General features: G+C 39.3%; 1 non-coding gene across 1 annotated transcript; it reads left to right on the plus strand.

Moving 5' to 3' along the window:
- The first annotated feature begins 5,223 nt into the window (after positions 1-5,223).
- On the plus strand, positions 5,224-5,331 carry LOC130942500 (small nucleolar RNA R71). Its single transcript, XR_009071068.1, has one exon. It is a non-coding gene; the product is annotated as a small nucleolar RNA R71 (small nucleolar RNA).
- The last annotated feature ends 12,614 nt before the right edge of the window (positions 5,332-17,945 follow it).

Raw genomic sequence — 17,945 nt, forward strand, 5'->3', positions numbered from 1 at the left:
TGTCCAAAGATGATCTAGAGATCTAAAAATGATCAAAAGATTTCTATACAATAGTAAAAGGTCCTACTTATAAGAAACTAGTAGCCTAGGGTGTACAGAAATGAGTAAATGACATAAAAATCCTCTTCCGGGCCCACTTGGTGTGTGCTTGGGCTGAGCAATGAAGAAATTTCGTGTAGAGACTCTTCTTGGAGTTAAACGCCAGCTTTGGTGCCAGTTTGGGCGTTTAACTCCCATTTGGGTGCCAGTTCCAGCGTTTAACGCTGGGATTCCTTGAGGTGACTTTAAACGCCGGTTTGGGCCATCAAATCTTGGGCAAAGTATGGACTATTATATATTGCTGGAAAGCCCAGGATGTCTACTTTCCAACGCCGTTGAGAGCGCGCCAATTGGGCTTCTGTAGCTCCAGAAAATCCGCTTCGAATGCAGGGAGGTCAGAATCCAACAGCATCTGCAGTCCTTTTTGGTCTCAGGATCAGATTTTTGCTCAGGTCCCTCAATTTCAGCCAGAAAATACCTGAAATCACAGAAAAACACACAAACTCATAGTAAAGTCCAGAAAAGTGAATTTTAATTAAAAACTAATAAAAATATACTAAAAACTAACTATATCATATCAAAACATACTAAAAACAATGCCAAAAAGTATACAAATTATCCGCTCATCACAACACCAAACTTAAATTGTTGCTTGTCCTCAAGCAACTGAAAATCAAATAAGATAAAAAGAGGAGAATATGCAATGAATTCCAAAAACATCTGTGAAGATCAGTATTAATCAGATGAGCGGGGCTTTTAACTTTTTGCCTCCGAACAGTTTTGGCATCTCACTCTATCCTTTGAAATCCAGAATGGTTGGCTTCTTTAGGAACTTAGAATCCAGATAGTGTTAATGATTCTCTTAGTAAAGTATGATGATTCTTGAACATAGCTATTTATTGAGTCTTGGCTGTGGCCCAAAGCACTCTGTCTTCCAGTATTACCACCGGATACATACATGCCACAGACACATAATTGGGTGAACCTTTTCAGATTGTGACTCAGCTTTGCTAAAGTCCCCAATTAGAGGTGTCCAGGGTTCTTAAGCACACTCTTATTGCCTTGGATCACAACTCTTATTCCTTTCTCTTTTTTTTTTCGTTTTTTTTTTTTAAAATGCTTTTTCTTGCTTCAAGAATCATTTTATTGATTTTTCAGATCCTCAGTAACATGTCTCCTTTTTCATCATTCTTTCAAGAGCCAACATTCATGAACCACAAATTCAAAAGACATATGCACTGTTTAAGCATACATTCAGAGAACAAAAATATTGCCACCACATCAAAATAATTAAACTATTATAAAATTCAAAATTCATGCAATTCTTTCTTTTATCAATTAGGCACGTTTTTATTGAAGAAAGGTGATGGATTCATAGGACATTCATAACTTTAAGGCATAGACACTAAGACACTAATGATCATAAGACACAAACATGGATAAACATAAGCATTAAAATTCGAAAAACAGAAGAACAATAACAAGGAAATCAAAGAACGGGTCCACCTTAGTGATGGCGGCTCTTTCTTGCTCTTGAAGATCCTATGGAGTGCTTGAGCTCCTCAATGTCTCTTCCTTGTCTTTGTTGCTCCTCCCTCATGATTCTTTGATCTTTCTCTAATTTCATGAAGGATGATGGAGTGTTCTTGATGCTCCACCCTCAGTTGTCCCATGTTGGAACTTAGTTCTCCTAGGGAGGTGTTTAGTTGCTCCCAATAGTTTTGTGGAGGAAAATTCATCCCTTGAGGAATCTCAGGGATCTCATGATGAGTGAGATCTCTTGTGTACTCCATCCTTTTCTTGGTGATGGGCTTGTCCTCATCAATGGGAATGTCTCCCTCTATGTCAACTCCAACTGAATAACAGAGGTGACAAATGAGATGAGGAAAGGCTAACCTTGCCAAGGTGGAGGTCTTGTCCGCCACCTTATAGAGTTCTTGGGCTATAACCTCATGAACCTCTATTTCTTCTCCAATCATGATACTATGGATCATGATGGCCCGGTCTATGGTAACTTCGGACCGGTTGCTAGTGGGGATGATTGAGCGTTGTATGAACTCTAACCATCCTCTAGCCACGGGCTTGAGGTCATGCCTTCTCAATTGGACCGGCTTTCCTCTTGAATCTTGCTTCCATTGTGCGCCCTCTTCACATATGACTGTGAGGACTTGGTCCAACCTTTGATCAAAGTTGACCCTTCTAGTGTAAGGATGCTCATCTCCTTGCATCATAGGCAAGTTGAACGCCACCCTCACACTCTCCGGACTAAAATCCAAGTATTTCCCCCGAACCATAGTGAGATAATTCTTTGGATTCGGGTTCACACTTTGGTCATGGTTCTTTGTGATCCATGCATTGGCATAGAACTCTTGAACCATCAAGATTCCGACTTGTTGAATGGGGTTGGTAAGAACTTCCCAACCTCTTCTTCGGATCTCATGGCGGATCTCCGGATATTCACCCTTTTTGAGTGAAAAGGGGACCTCGGAGATCACCTTCTTCAAGGCCACAACTTCATAGAAGTGGTCTTGATGCACCCTTGAGAGGAATCTATCCATCTCCCATGACTCGGAGGTGGAAGCTTTTGCCTTCCCTTTCCTCTTTTTAGAGGTTTCTCCGGCCTTGGATGCCATAAATGGTTAACAAAAAGCAACGCTTTTACCACACCAAACTTAAAATGTTTGCTCGTCCTCGAGCAAAAGAAGAAAGAAGAGAGTAGAAGAAGAAGAAATGAGGAAGAGGGAGATGGTGGTGTATTCGGCCAAGAAGGGGGAAGAAAGGGTGTTTAGGTTGTGTGAAAATGAAGAGTTGAAGAAGGGTATTTATAGGAGAGAGGGGGGTAAAGGTTCGGCCATTATGGGTGGGTTTGGGAGGAAGAGTGGTTTGAATTTGAAGGGTGAGGTTGGTGGGGTTTATGAGGGATGGATGTGAGTGGTGAAGAGAAAGATGGGATTTGATAGGTGAGGGATTTTTGGGGAAGAGGTGTTGAGGTGATTGGTGAATGGGGGAAGAAGAGAGAGAGTGATGGTAGGGTCCTGTGGGGTCCACAGATCCTGTAGTGTCAAGGAAAAGTCATCCCTGCACCAAATGTTGCTCAAAATCACGTTTTGAGCCATTTCTGGCGTTAAACGCCGGGCTGGTGCCCATTCCTGGCATTTAACGCCAGGTTCTTGCCCTTTACTGGCGTTTAACGCCAGTCTGGTGCCCCTTTCTGGCGTTAAACGCCCAGAATGGTGCCAGACTGGGCGTTAAACGCCCAACAGCTAGCATTACTGGCGTTTGAACGCCAGTTTCTTCTCCTCCAGGGTGTGCTGTTTTTCTTCCTGTTTTTCATTCTGTTTTTGCTTTTTTCATTGTTTTTGTGACTTCTTATGATCATCAACCTACAAAAAAGATAAAATAACAAAAGAAAATAATTAATTATAAAACATTGGGTTGCCTCCCAACAAGCGCTTCTTTAATGTCATTAGCTTGACAGAGGACTCTCATGGAGCCTCAGAAGTACTCAGAACCGTGTTGAAACCTCCCAATACCAAACTTAGAGTTTGAATGTGGGGTTTCAACACCAAACTTAGAGTTTGGTTGTAGCCTCCCAACACCAAACTTAGAGTTTGACTGTGGGGGCTCTGTTTGGCTCTGTTTTGAGAGGAGCTCTTCATGCTTCCTCTCCATGATGACAGAGGGATATCCTTGGGCCTTAAACACCAAGGATTTTTCATTCACTTGAATGATTAACTCTCCTCTGTCAACATCAATCACAGCCTTTGCTGTGGCTAGGAAGGGTCTGCCAAGGATGATGGATTCATTCATGCACTTCCCAGTCTCTAGGACTATGAAATCAGTAGGAATGTACTGGTCTTCAACTTTAACCAGAACATCCTCTACAAGTCCATGGGCTTGTTTTCTTGAGTTGTCTGCCATCTCTAATGAGATTCTTGCAGCTTGCACCTCTAAGATCCCTAATTTCTCCATTACAGAGAGGGGCATGAGGTTCACACTTGACCCTAAGTCACACAAGGCCTTCTTGAAGGTCATGGTGCCTATGGTACAAGGTATAGAAAACTTCCCAGGATCCTGCCTCTTTTGAGGCAGTTTCTGCCTAGACAAGTCATCCAGTTCTTTGGTGAGCAAGGGAGGTTCATCCTCCCAAGTCTCATTTCCAAATAACTTGTCATTTAGTTTCATGATTGCTCCAAGGTATTTAGCAACTTGCTCTTCAGTGACATACTCATCCTCTTCAGAGGAAGAATACTCATCAGAGCTCATGAATGGCAGAAGTAAGTCCAATGGAATCTCTATGGTCTCATTTTGAGCCTCAGATTCCCATTGTTCCTCATTGAGGAACTCAGAGGAGAGTGGTGCACGCCCACTGGGGTCTTTCTCAGTGGCGTCTTCTTCCTCTCTTTCCTCTCCATATTCGGCCATGTTGATGGCCTTGCACTCTCCTTTTGGATTTTCTTCTGTATTACTTGGGAGAGTACTAGGAGGGAGTTCAGTAACTTTCTTGCTCAGCTGACCCACTTGTCCTTCCAAATTTCTGATGGAGGACCTTGTTTCATTCATGAAACTTTGAGTGGTCTTTATTAGATCAGAGACCATTGTTGCTAAGTCAGAAGTATTCTGCTTAGAACTCTCTGTCTGTTGCTGAGAAGATGATGGAAAAGGCTTGCCATTGCTAAACCTGTTTCTTCCACCATTATTGTTATTGAAACCTTGTTGAGGTCTCTCTTGATTCTTCCATGAGAGATTTGGGTGATTTCTCCATGAAGAATTGTAGGTATTTCCATAGGGTTCTCCTAGGTAATTCACCTCTTCCATGGAAGGGTTCTCAGGATCATAAGCTTCTTCCTCAGATGAAGCATCCTTAGTACTGTTTGGTGCATTTTGCATTCCAGACAGACTTTGAGAAATCAAATTGACTTGTTGAGTCAATATCTTATTCTGAGCCAATATGGCATTCAGAGTGTCAATCTCAAGAACTCCTCTCTTCTGACTAGTCCCAGTGTTCACAGGATTCCTTTCAGAAGTGTACATGAATTGGTTATTTGCAACCATTTCAATCAATTCTTGAGCTTCTGCAGGCGTCTTCTTCAGATGAAGAGATCCTCCAGCAGAGCTATCCAAGGACATCTTAGATAGTTCAGAGAGACCATCATAGAAAATACCTATGATGCTCCATTCAGAAAGCATGTCTGAAGGACATCTTCTGATTAATTGTTTGTATCTTTCCCAAGCTTCATAGAGGGATTCTCCATCCTTCTGTCTGAAGGTTTGGACTTCCACTCTAAGCTTACTCCATCTTTGTGGTGGAAAGAACTTTGCCAAGAAGGCATTGACTAGCTTTTCCCAAGAGTCCAGGCTTTCTTTAGGTTGAGAATCCAACCATATTCTAGCTCTGTCTCTTACAGCAAAAGGGAATAGCATCAGTCTATAGACCTCAGGGTTAACCCCATTAGTCTTGACTGTGTCACAGATTTGCAAGAATTCAGCTAAAAACTGATGAGGATCTTCCATTGGAAGTCCATGGAACTTGCAATTCTGTTGCATTAGAGAAACTAATTGAGGCTTAAGCTCAAAGTTGTTTGCTCCAATGGCAGGGATAGAGATGCTTCTCCCATAGAAGTCGGGAGTAGGTGCAGTAAAGTCACCCAGCACCTTCCTTGCATTGTTGGCATTGTTGTTATTTTCGGCTGCCATGGGTTCTTCTTCTTTGAAGAATTCGGTCAGGTTCTCTTCTTTGTGCTTTGGTGCGCGAAATTGTGAACTATACTTTTTCACAACTCTCATAATCCCTGGTAATGGCTCCAAAAACTTGGTGCGCTCAATACCATGGCATTACACAACTTCGCACAACTAACCAGCAAGTGCACTGGGTCGTCCAAGTAATAAACCTTACGTGAGTAAGGGTCGATCCCACGGAGATTGTTAGTATTGAAGCAAGCTATGGTCATCTTGTAAATCTTAGTCAGGCAAACTCAGATATATATGGTGATGAACGAAAATAACATAAAAGATAAAGATAGTGATACTTATGTAATTCATTGGTAGGAACTTCAGATAAGCGCATGAAGATGCCTTCCCTTCCGTCTCTCTGCTTTCCTACTGTCTTCATCCAACCCTTCTTACTCCTTTCCATGGCAAGCTCGTATAGGGTCTCACTGTTGTCAGCAGCTACCTCCCATCCTCGCAGTGAAAGCTAATGCACACACTCTGTCACAGTGCTACCAATCACCGGTGTGGTTCCCTCCCCTACCGGAATAGAATAACTCTTTTGCGTCTGTCACTAATGCCCAGTAGGTTACAGGTTTGAAGCACGTCACAGTCATTCAATCATTGAATCCTACTCAGAATACCACAGACAAGGTTAGACCTTCCGGATTCTCTTGAATGCTGCCATCAGTTCTTGCCTATACCACGAAGACTCTGATCTCACGGAATGGTTGGCTCGTTTGTCAGGCGAGCACTCGGTTGTCAGGCGATCAACCATGCATCGTGCAATCAGGAATCCAAGAGATATTCACTAAGCCTCAGATGCTTGTAGAACAAGAATGGTTGTCAGTCACCTTGTTCATGGGTGAGAAGGATGATGGGCGTCAATCATCACCTTCATCATGTTGAAGAACAAGTGATATCTTGGTAAAAGAACAAGCGGAATTGAATGGAAGAACAATAGTAATTGCATTAATACTCGAGGTACAGCAGAGCTCCACACCTTAATCTATGGTGTGTAGAAACTCCACCGTTGAAAATACATAAGCATAAGGTCTAGGCATGGCCGAATGGCCAGCCTCCCAATGATCTAAGAACTAGAATGTCCAAAGATGATCTAGAGATCTAAAAATGATCAAAAGATTTCTATACAATAGTAAAAGGTCCTACTTATAAGAAACTAGTAGCCTAGGGTGTACAGAAATGAGTAAATGACATAAAAATCTTCTTCCGGGCCCACTTGGTGTGTGCTTGGGCTGAGCAATGAAGAAATTTCGTGTAGAGACTCTTCTTGGAGTTAAACGCCAGCTTTGGTGCCAGTTTGGGCGTTTAACTCCCATTTGGGTGCCAGTTCCAGCGTTTAACGCTGGGATTCCTTGAGGTGACTTTGAACGCCGGTTTGGGCCATCAAATCTTGGGCAAAGTATGGACTATTATATATTGCTGGAAAGCCCAGGATGTCTACTTTCCAACGCCGTTGAGAGCGCGCCAATTGGGCTTCTGTAGCTCCAGAAAATCCGCTTCGAATGCAGGGAGGTCAGAATCCAACAGCATCTGCAGTCCTTTTTGGTCTCAGGATCAGATTTTTGCTCAGGTCCCTCAATTTCAGCCAGAAAATACCTGAAATCACAGAAAAACACACAAACTCATAGTAAAGTCCAGAAAAGTGAATTTTAATTAAAAACTAATAAAAATATACTAAAAACTAACTATATTATATCAAAAACATACTAAAAACAATGCCAAAAAGTATACAAATTATCCGCTCATTAGTAACGACCACGGGGTCATCATTTCCCAGGATGATGCCTGCGGTGTCTTCTTGAGTGAAGGTAATAGTTGGGAGGTCGGGCGACCTGTCCCCTTCTTTGACATGGTACACCTCTTTAAGGTGTCTTTTGCGGGATGACTTAGAGACCCCTCCTCCTACGAATCCTCTGTTTATCATGTGAATATGTCTCTCTGGGGTGTGAGGGGGACGTTCAGCTCGTCCGCCCTCTTCGTCCCTTCTTTTCTTTTTCGGTTCGTCCGCTCTGTTGGCTAAGAACCAATCTAGTCTCCCTTCTCGTGCCAATTTTTCTATGAAATTCTTTAGGTCGTAGCACTCGTTGGTAGGATGCCCGTAGATTCGGTGGTATTCGCAATACTCTGTCTGACATCCTCCTCTCTTGTGTATAATCCGGCGAGGGGGTGGGATCTTTTCAGTGTTGCATATCTCTCGGTAAACATCCACAAGAGACACTCGAAGAAGGCTGTAGTTGTGGTACTTTCTGAGTTTCTTAGTAGGTTGGTCATCTTTTTTCTTGGACTTTTTATCCTTGTCCCGAGGTGGGTAGGAGAATCCGGTCTTTGAGATTTTTTCTAATCAGGAGTTCTCCTCCATATTGATGAACTTTTTTGCCTATTCATGTACCTCATTCAGAGATGTTAGGTGTTTCTTGGATATGGAGTGGCTAAAGGGTCCTTCCCGTAGACCGTTGATGAGTCCCATAATCGCTGCTTCTGTAGGAAGATTCTGTATGTCAAGGCATGCTTTATTAAATCTCTCCATGTAACTGCGAAGGCTTTCCCGATCTCCTTGTTTAATCCCTAGCAGGATTGGAGCGTGCTTGGTTTTGTCCTTCTAGATGGAGAACCTGGCTAAGAACTTCTTGGCGAGGTCATCGACGCTTGTGATCGACCTTGGTGACAGGCTGTCGAACCACTTTATCACCATTTTGGTCAAGGTGGTCGGGAAGGCTTTGCAACGCGTCACGTATGAGGCATCCGTGAGGTACATCCGGCTCCTGAAGTCCTTGGGTCGGATGTACCATCGTATGGGGTCATGTCAGGGGCTTTGAAGTCCTTCGGGACTTTAGCCTTCATGATTTCTGTCGTGAACGGGTGTTGGTCTTTGTGGTGGCTATCTTCGCAGTTGGACCGAGCAGTTTTAGTTTTGAGGCCGGTTTTGAGCTTTACGAGTTTATCTTCCAGCTCTCGACACCGTCTTGTCTCTCTCCAGAGATCTCACTTGGCTTCACGCTGACGTTCGACTTCTCGTTCAAGTTGTTTGAGACGATCCTACTGTTTTTCTATGGGGTCTAAAATTTCAGTGTTCTGAGGTTGCTTGTCTCCCTTGGATTGGTGTGTGTCCTTTGGTGTGGCATCCGTGTTCTTAAGCGGCATTCCTTCTTCCAATCCGGAATTAAGGTCGTTAGTAGGGTTATTTTTCATGGTGGTGGGATGACTTCCAGGTTCCCTAGCAACGACGCCAATGTCCCGAGTGTTACTTAAAACAGGGAGGTCAGTCTCGGATGAGATCTTCTGGTCTGGCCAAGGCTGCCGTGCCCGACTTGTTGGAGCTCAAGATGCTACTGGTCCTCGATCACCGGAGGGGGGTGGTACCTGCAAAAGACTCCGATGCTTAAGTTAGTACGGGCTTTAGGAAGGTTTTTAGTAGAATTAGAGTATGAGTTATATCTGAGTGCTCCAGTGTATTTATAGTAATGCTTGATGATCTTATTTTGAGATAAGTTGGTTATCTTATCTTATCTTTTGGGGAGGAGATCTTTATCTTTTGCTCAACCGCCTTCTTGTGGGCGGTGTTCTTTTGTTCTGGGCCTTCTTGGGCCTCTATTGCGGTCTTACGAGCTCTTTGTAATGAGGTCGGTAATAGACCAACCTTTCAAGATGTCGGTTTATTTACTTTTGGGCCAACTCGGACCTTGTAGCTCGGACCGGTGTATGAACAAGAAAGAATTGTATAACTATATGGATGATATCCGGCAATCCCACATTGTGGAAAGGGATCCTGCGGCAACTATTAGTTATCCAAAGGGCATGACCAAGATGGATCTATTCGGTCAGACGGCCACATGCGATATGATTATGAATGCTATAAAGATATCTTGGCATTTGATTCCACTTATAGAAAGAATCTATATAATAGGCCTCTTGTTATATTTTTCAGTACTAACCACCATAAATAGACTATTACGTTTGGTTTTGATTTGTTAGAGGATGAAAAAATTCCATCATATAAATGATTCTTTAGGATTTTTTTGGAGGTTATGCGAAATAAGGAACCGAAGGTTATTTTCACAGATGGTGATGAGGTTATGAAGAAGGCTAGTCTGAGTGATTTCTCTAATTCTACTCATCGACTCTGCTGTTAGAACGTTGCTTGAAAAGCACTACCAAATATAAAAGACAGTAATTTTTGTGCCGTATTAAAGATGGCCGTGTACGACCATTTTGAGATTAAGGAGTTTGAAGATTATGGGCCAAAATAGTTGGTAGCTTTATATTGGAGGGTAACGACTAGATTGAAAGCACATACGAGAAGAAGGAGTAGTGGGGTCTGCGATAAGTTTTGTGGGGTCTGCGAACAACATCCAGATGCGAGAGTGTTAATTTATCATTGAAGAAATTTTTAAAATCTAGAAACTGCTTGCTTGAGCTGGTAGAGAACTTGGATTATTTTGTTAAGGATTTCCATAATAATGAGTTCATTGCAGATTACAAGTAGTTGTACACTGATCCCATGTTGACGGCCAATATGGACTCTCTTGAGAGGTTGGCGAGTAAGCTGTACACAAGGGAGATATTCTCCGAGGTCATGAAATGAATTGAGAGTGTTGGTGCATGATAGTTTTGCAGGAGGATGATGCGTGAGCATCTTATACCCTTTTAACTATCATTTTTTAGTTGTTTTTAGTTAGATTTTATTTATTTATACTTGATTTTAGTGCAAAAATTACCTTTGGATGCTACTTTGAGTTTTTCTTGTATTTTTATCATTTTTGATGAAATTCAGAGCAGTTTGGAGAAGTTTCAAGCAAGAAAGGAAAATGCTGACAGCACACCTTGTGCACTGAACGCCCACCCGGCGTTTCACGCTAGCAGTGGAGCACAAACCAGAATCATGCGCTTACTCCCCTAGCATTTAACGTCTATCTCTGGGGTTAAACGCTAGCAGCGGGCCGTTTCACACCTATTTGGGCCTCCAAGTGGATTTAGCACTTCTTAGTTTTATTTTATTTTCTTTTTGTAATGTTTATTTACAAAATAATATCTTTTAGGTCTCGTATTTATTATTAGGTTAGTATTTAAAGAAAAAGATCACTGATGTTTAGGATCTTCTTCCTTTCGCACTTTTTCAGAATCCTGTTTTCTCTGTAAGTTATGAACAACTAAACCTCCTGGTTAAGGTTAGGAGCTCTATTTATTTCTATGGATTAGAACTATTATTCTTCTATTTTAATTAACATTTTGATTCAATTCTAAGGATTGTTTTCATTCTTAATCTTATGAACTGGGTGGAACGAGAGTATGACCCTTTTCTACATGAGTTCTTGTGATTCTTGAGAGAGTTATCTCGCTTGAACTACAGCTGGAAAACATTCCTCTTAGACGGCTAATAACACAAACCGATGGGGATAAGCAACATCTATTTAGCCGGGTTGGGGTGATTAGGGCCTTCGTGGTATAAACTAGTTTTCTTGAACTTCACCCTCTAATTTGAATTGAGTGACTACAAGAGTGGTGGTTGATGAGGGTTAGAGGAGATTAAATCACTAAGAGATTATGGTTTAATCACTTATGGTTTAATAAATCATTCATGATTAAAATAGTCGGTAAGACATTTTAATCCAGAAAAAGTAAACATCTTCGAGACCTTAACTGTTGTCTTATTTTGCTTTCACACCAAACTGTTTATTGCTTTCTTTATTTCCCTTGCTATTGTTTATCCATTTATGACAACAACTCACCAAATCTCTTTCCTGACTCGCCTGACTAAGTCCAACAAGATAACTATTGCTTGCTCAGTCCAACAATCCTTGTGGGATCGATCCTCACTCACCTAAGGTATTACTTGGATGACCCAGTACACTTGCCGGTTAAATTGTGGATATTCCAAAAATTCGCACTAAGTTTTTGACGTTGCCAGGGATTGTTTGTGATTGACAACTACCAGTTGTCATGTTACTTAAATTAGGTATTTTTCTCAGTTTTGTTCATTCACTTTTTCTTTTAATTTTCGATTTTCGCTTTTGTTCTTCTTTTAAATTTTTTATTTTTATCTTATTTATCTTTCCCTTTAATTTCGAATATTGTTTTATTTGTTTTATTTTCATTTAATTTCAGGTTTTAAGTTTGGTGTCCCCTTAGTATTTTTCCTTTCTTTTTGAATTTCAAAAATTTTTGAACCCTTTTCTTTTTAATTTTTGAAAATTTTTAGGTTAAATTTGCACACTTATTTTAGAATTCTTTTATTAATTGTTTATTTTGTTTTGTTTCATTTTTTTACGTAGGATATCTCACTGGGAGTCCTCTATTCTTTGACATAGAGACTCCCACTTTTTCTTTGCCTCTTGTTGTTGATGAGCAGGAACAAGGACAAAGAACCCTTTCTCGAGTTTGATTCTGAACCTGAGAGAACATTGAGGCGGCGTTTGCAACAAGCTAAAGCGTACAAAGCCAGAGAGAATCTCAAGAAAACCTTTGAGAAAGAAGTTGAAGAACCCACTATGGCAGCTAATGGAGGGAACCCGAATGCTAAAGAGCAAGCAAGGAAGGTGCTTGGCTCATATATTGCACCCACACCTGGCTTCTATGGGTGCAATATAGCTGTACCTACCATTGGTGCCAACAACTTCGAGTTTAAGCCTCAACTTGTCACTCTGGTGTAGCAGAACTGTCAGTTTAATTAGGAGATACAAGCAGATAATTAGGAGATGCACTCCTGACATGATTTTAGACTGGTCCAGGCTGTAGATCTTTTATGACGACCTCTCTGAGAAGGCCAAGATGTCATTGGATTACTCTGCAGGTAGTTCTCTACACATGAAGAAGATGCCTGAAGAAGCAGATGAGATCATTGAGATGGTTTCCAACAACTAATACCTGTATACCTCTGAAAAGAACCCTGTGAACATTGGGACTACTCAAAAGAGAGGAGTCATAGAGGTGGATACACTGGATGCTATTTTGACTCAAACCAAGCTTATGCCCCAACAAATAAGCATGATCTCTTAGCACTTGACCGGGATGCATGTTTCAGCTATCAACACTCAAGATACATTCTATGGCATGACTGGGAGCTACCCTCAAGAGGACATTTGTGTCATTCCCAGCCCACCATGGAAGAAGTAAATTACATGGAAAACTCCTCTAGAAATTCCAATAATGATCCCTATGCAAATACTTTTAATTAGGAATGGAGGACTCATCCTAACTTTGGGTAGAGGAAACAACAATAGAAGCCCCAACAGAGCTTCAACAACAATCAGGATGGAACCAATCAAAATAAGTTCAATAACAGGCAGTTCTAACCCTCTCAGCAGCAGATGGAGACTTCAAAACACAGCTTCTCTGACTTAGCCACAATAGTCTTTGACCTTTTCAAGACCACTCATAGTTTTATGCAAGAGACTCGGTCTTCAATTCGAAACTTGGAAGTGCAAGTGGGTCAATTGAGCAACAGGATACCTGAAAGACCTTCCAACACTCTTTCAAGCAACACAAAGATAAATCCAAGGGAAGAGTGCAAGGCCCCCCGATGGGCAAGGAGGCCGTGCCTAAAGAGGAGCATGCTATTGAGGATTTGAAGGAGAAAAAGGCTCAAGAGGAGACTAACAGTGCACTCGTACACACCTCAGTAGTGATGAAAGAGCTTGTAGTACAACACCTTTCAGAACATGCAAAAGGAGACCAAGGATGAGCAACTTGCTCAATTCTTGGCAATCTTTAAGAAGTTACAAATCAATATTCCTTTTGTTGAGGTGTTAGAGAAAAAGACCCCCTATATGGCCTGTTTGGAAAGCATATTCTCTGTCTGTCTTTGTGCTTTTTGGCAACACAGGGTTCGGAAACTTACAAAAAAGTGGTGAATGTAATCACGAAGATGTCTAAGGAGTTAGAGTACATGTGATCCATAGTAAACAAGGGTAGACAAACTCAGGCCGCTAGCAATCATATTAACGTCGGAGATATGCATATCATAAGGTCAAAGGGTGCTCCGCAAGGTAGTACTATTGCAAAGAATGGGAGACGTTGCAAAGGTGTTTTGGGTTTGGCCATGACCGCCACAACTATGTGGCCAATGAGGAAGACAATGCCGATGAGATTTGCTTCTGTATATACAACATCCATGTTACACCCCATAATCCGAACTTTAGATTAAACAAAATGTATCTTAAAACTGTCCGTTGTGTGCTTTGATTTGCCATTGATATTGATATTTATGTTGTCATATGTTTCCCCTTTACCAACATGCCAGTTTTGTTGCAGGAATTGGGTTCCATGTCGAGGCCAAGTCAGAGCGATGGTTGGAAATATGGGTAGACTTAGTTTTTGCAAGACTGTCAACTTATGATCCTCAAAGATAAATCATGTTCTCTTGTGGTGTAGTCCTGCCTTCTAAAGTTGTTGACATAAGGATGTCGAGTTTTCTTTTTTATAAAATTTTATTTGAGATTTAATGTTAACTATTTTGTAATTTGGGAGACAGTATTGTATGTTGTTAATCTTATTAAAGACCAATGGGTTACCTTTAGTTCCAACGTGTAATGTGATGGTCATGGAGAGATTGTGATCTTTGTTAAATTTCTTGTTAGTTCCTGCAACTAAAGGTTTATGGTTGAATTGATTGAGTTTCATGGTATGCTACAAACTAGCTCTGCAATTTAATAAATGGAATTGCATTGTTTTCTTTTTTACCATGGTTCTATTGTTGTCTTATGTTGATTTAGATTGAAGTACTCATGGTCACTTGTGTTGGCATTAGATTTCCTTTAAAAGAGAAGTTGTTGTAAGTTTTTCTTAATCAACAAAGCAAAATGGTTTTTGTTTTATGAATTTTAGTTCTGCTAGATTTACTAATGTGAGCGTTAATGGCCTTTTTTTACAGCTCGTGTGGTCTCTATTTATATAATATTATTTCCAACAGGTTTTGTTCGAAACATACTTTTTTTTATTGGGAAGGGGGCTAGACGCCCCAAAACAAAAATTAACTAGGCATTCACAACTCTAGAAACACCATTTGTCTCCTATCAACTTCAATCATTGGCACCAGAAAGAGGGAGGTGGAGACGAGACGAATCGATGGAGACCCGCTGGAAGATTATGGGTATGCTTGGCTAGAACGTCGGCACTGAAATTGGCTTCCCTTAAGACGTGGTTTACTCAGAAGTCACCTGGATTTGTTTGGAGATCTCTAAATGCACGGATGAGGGAGGTGCAGTCATGGAGGTCCATAGAAGCATGCTACAACAGATTCACTGCACAGGTAAATTCTGTCTCTACTTGTACCATTTCCATTCCCATACCAATTACAATTTTAAGACCTGTGTTGATACGAAATAAAAGGATAAACAAGACAAGAATTGAAATTGAATAGAAAAGATACATTGATATTGAAATAAAAATAAAAAGATAGATTGAAATTGAGTACAAAGAGAATCACTCTACTTTCTACCCAATTTCTTGACGCAACAAGAAAGGGACTCCTCAACCTAACTTGTCAACGTCATAGTTTGGGAATTGAATCGAAGGGACTCTTCAACCTTCTACCCAATTCTCCGATGCAACAAGAGAGGGACTCCTCAACCTCAATTGTCCACATCATGGTTTCATCACGAAACCAAAAAAAGGGTTTTGAAACCTCTAAAAATTCTATGCTACGACTACAATAGTTAAGGAGGTATTTATAACCTCTTATTAGGTTAAAACAAAGAAAAACCCTAAAACCCATAATCATAAGGCCCAATCTAGTAATTAAATAAATAAAATAAAAATACGTTAAATTAAAATATTCTAAAAATATAAATAAATATCTTCTAAATAATACTTGAACTCTTCATATCTCGAACATTTGAAGCACGTATCATGTGTAGATTGCCCATAGTTCTGCATTAGTGATGGTTATCTTTCTAATATTTATCATGAATCCTACCATAACTAGGTCATTTGAATATCTGAAAATGCTGCCACATGAGCTAGAATTTGAATCTCTGCCATAAATAATTATTTAAATATTTATATTAAATAATTAAATCATATTTAATTTATTAATAATTATAATAAACAATTATATATGTAAAGTATAATTATATTATATATATAATTAACACATGTCTAAATATTATTGGTTATTATGCAAAGAGAGCAAGTCTCTCTAAGCAGGGTTTCAACAACTTTAAAAGACGTGAAAAAATTTTCTTTTCTTTCACTCTAATGCTAAAGTCTCTCCTTTTTTTGACACATAGTAAATGAGGTTTCAATTTTGCTTACAGTTGGAGTTGCTCTAAGTCATTAAGTCATAAAATAAAAAATAAAAAGGACAGTTCGTGCATAAACATCCCACAATTAACACTATATTCAAAAAAGGGTCACATCCGAAGAGTATAATGTTAGCAATCAAATCTAATAATTACATCAGCAGTTGTTTCAATATTCCTTTCTCGTAAAATAAAAAATAAAAGATAAACAAACCACTAAAATAAAAGACCTATCTATTACTTTACAAGATTGTGTTTTACAAAAAGACCAAAAACATTACACACATACCAATAGCTAAGTCAGTAGTACCTACCCTTAAAACATCAATCATCTGAAAGAGAGAAAATTGGTGCTTGAGTTCTTTTGCCACGTTATACAGTGTAGACAAGTTTTGATTCTAGACCTTCCATGAATTGTCAATCTGTTTGGTTCAGTAGCATAGGATTATTGGGACGGAAAAACTACAAATTATAGTAATTAGTAACCATTTAGTTGCAAATGAAAATGAAAAAACAAAGAATGCATCGATGAAATCAGATATTTTTCTTGCATTCAGACTTTAGAGAATATTTTCAAATTAAAATTGAGATTTGTCATCATGTCAGTTACCCATAATTTATTTTTAAAAATTTGACTTCATCGGTCAGCGGGTTATTCGATATTAAGTCCCAAAGTAAAACACGTAAATTATATTACATATATATTAAAATCAGCTATTAAAATTAGCCATCAAGAGAATAAAACATTAGATTACAAAATATACATTAAAATTGAATTAAACTATACATATATTTATACATAAATATATAGTAGTTAATTTTAGTATACAAATAGTACTTTTAAAAAAATGTATAGTTTACTGGTGTCAGTAATTTGATAATACAGTCACATGTGTGGTGATGCATCATGCATGCATGTCCTATAATTTGCTAAGATGCAAGTATACAATGTTTTACAAACATATTGAAATTAAAGAATATGAGAATTGCTAAGAAAGTAAAGATTATTGTTCTTTGGTTAACCAAAGGTCCAAAAAGCCTGGTGAAGAGGATCATGTAAGATGATCTCAAATCAAGTAAGTATTAAAAGTCTTGTAAGCCAAACATAAAAGCAAGTCTTTCTCAAGGAATCTGGGTGTGTTACGAAGTTATGAGGCCATCAGTGAAAATATTGTCTTTTTTTTCACTAAGACTCAAAGTCTTTAAACAGACACCCAGGAGTTCTTTAAGATTAGAACATAAATGTTGAAATACAGAGAAGAAACAAAACTACTATATTCAAACTATAAGGAAACAACAAAAACAATTCATGTATACCGAAGGAAAAGGAGATATTACATATAATCTATGAAGAAATAGCAAAAATAGCTCATGTATACTAGAAAAAACTAACAACAAATATATACCACACTTCCATCAATAGCACGCAACATAGCCCTAGCACCAGTTTTTCCAGGATTTTGTTTTGATGCGCCATCAAACTCAAAGAAGGCAAGTCTGCTACATAAAAGATTTGATTTAGAACATAAAAGAGATCTGAAAACATCACATAATCAAATGAATCTTGAAGAATTAATAAAAAAAATTTTACTCATCAGAACAACAATATCCAATAGGATAACTTAGATTTGCAATTTTTCTTTGTTTTTGATAAAGGATTAGCAATTCGTTTGAGTCTAACCAATGAATAGTGCATCTAATGAAACTGGTCTAACTGGAAAGTGGTTAAAGAGGTGTCGCCGTGTTATTAAACTGATCTTGGTCAATGTGGCTCAAGCTCTCTAACGAATATTTATTTATAACTAAACTAAAACCCGACCGATATTTGTAACAAAAAATAAAGGTGATATTTTCATGAAGACATCTTCATGTGAAGATAGTATTATAGACCATTAGATGAGTTGATATATTTGACTAAATATATTTGATTATTTATTT

This window comes from Arachis stenosperma, chromosome 7 (assembly GCF_014773155.1).
Source record: "Arachis stenosperma cultivar V10309 chromosome 7, arast.V10309.gnm1.PFL2, whole genome shotgun sequence".
Taxonomy (NCBI): Eukaryota; Viridiplantae; Streptophyta; class Magnoliopsida; order Fabales; family Fabaceae; genus Arachis; species Arachis stenosperma.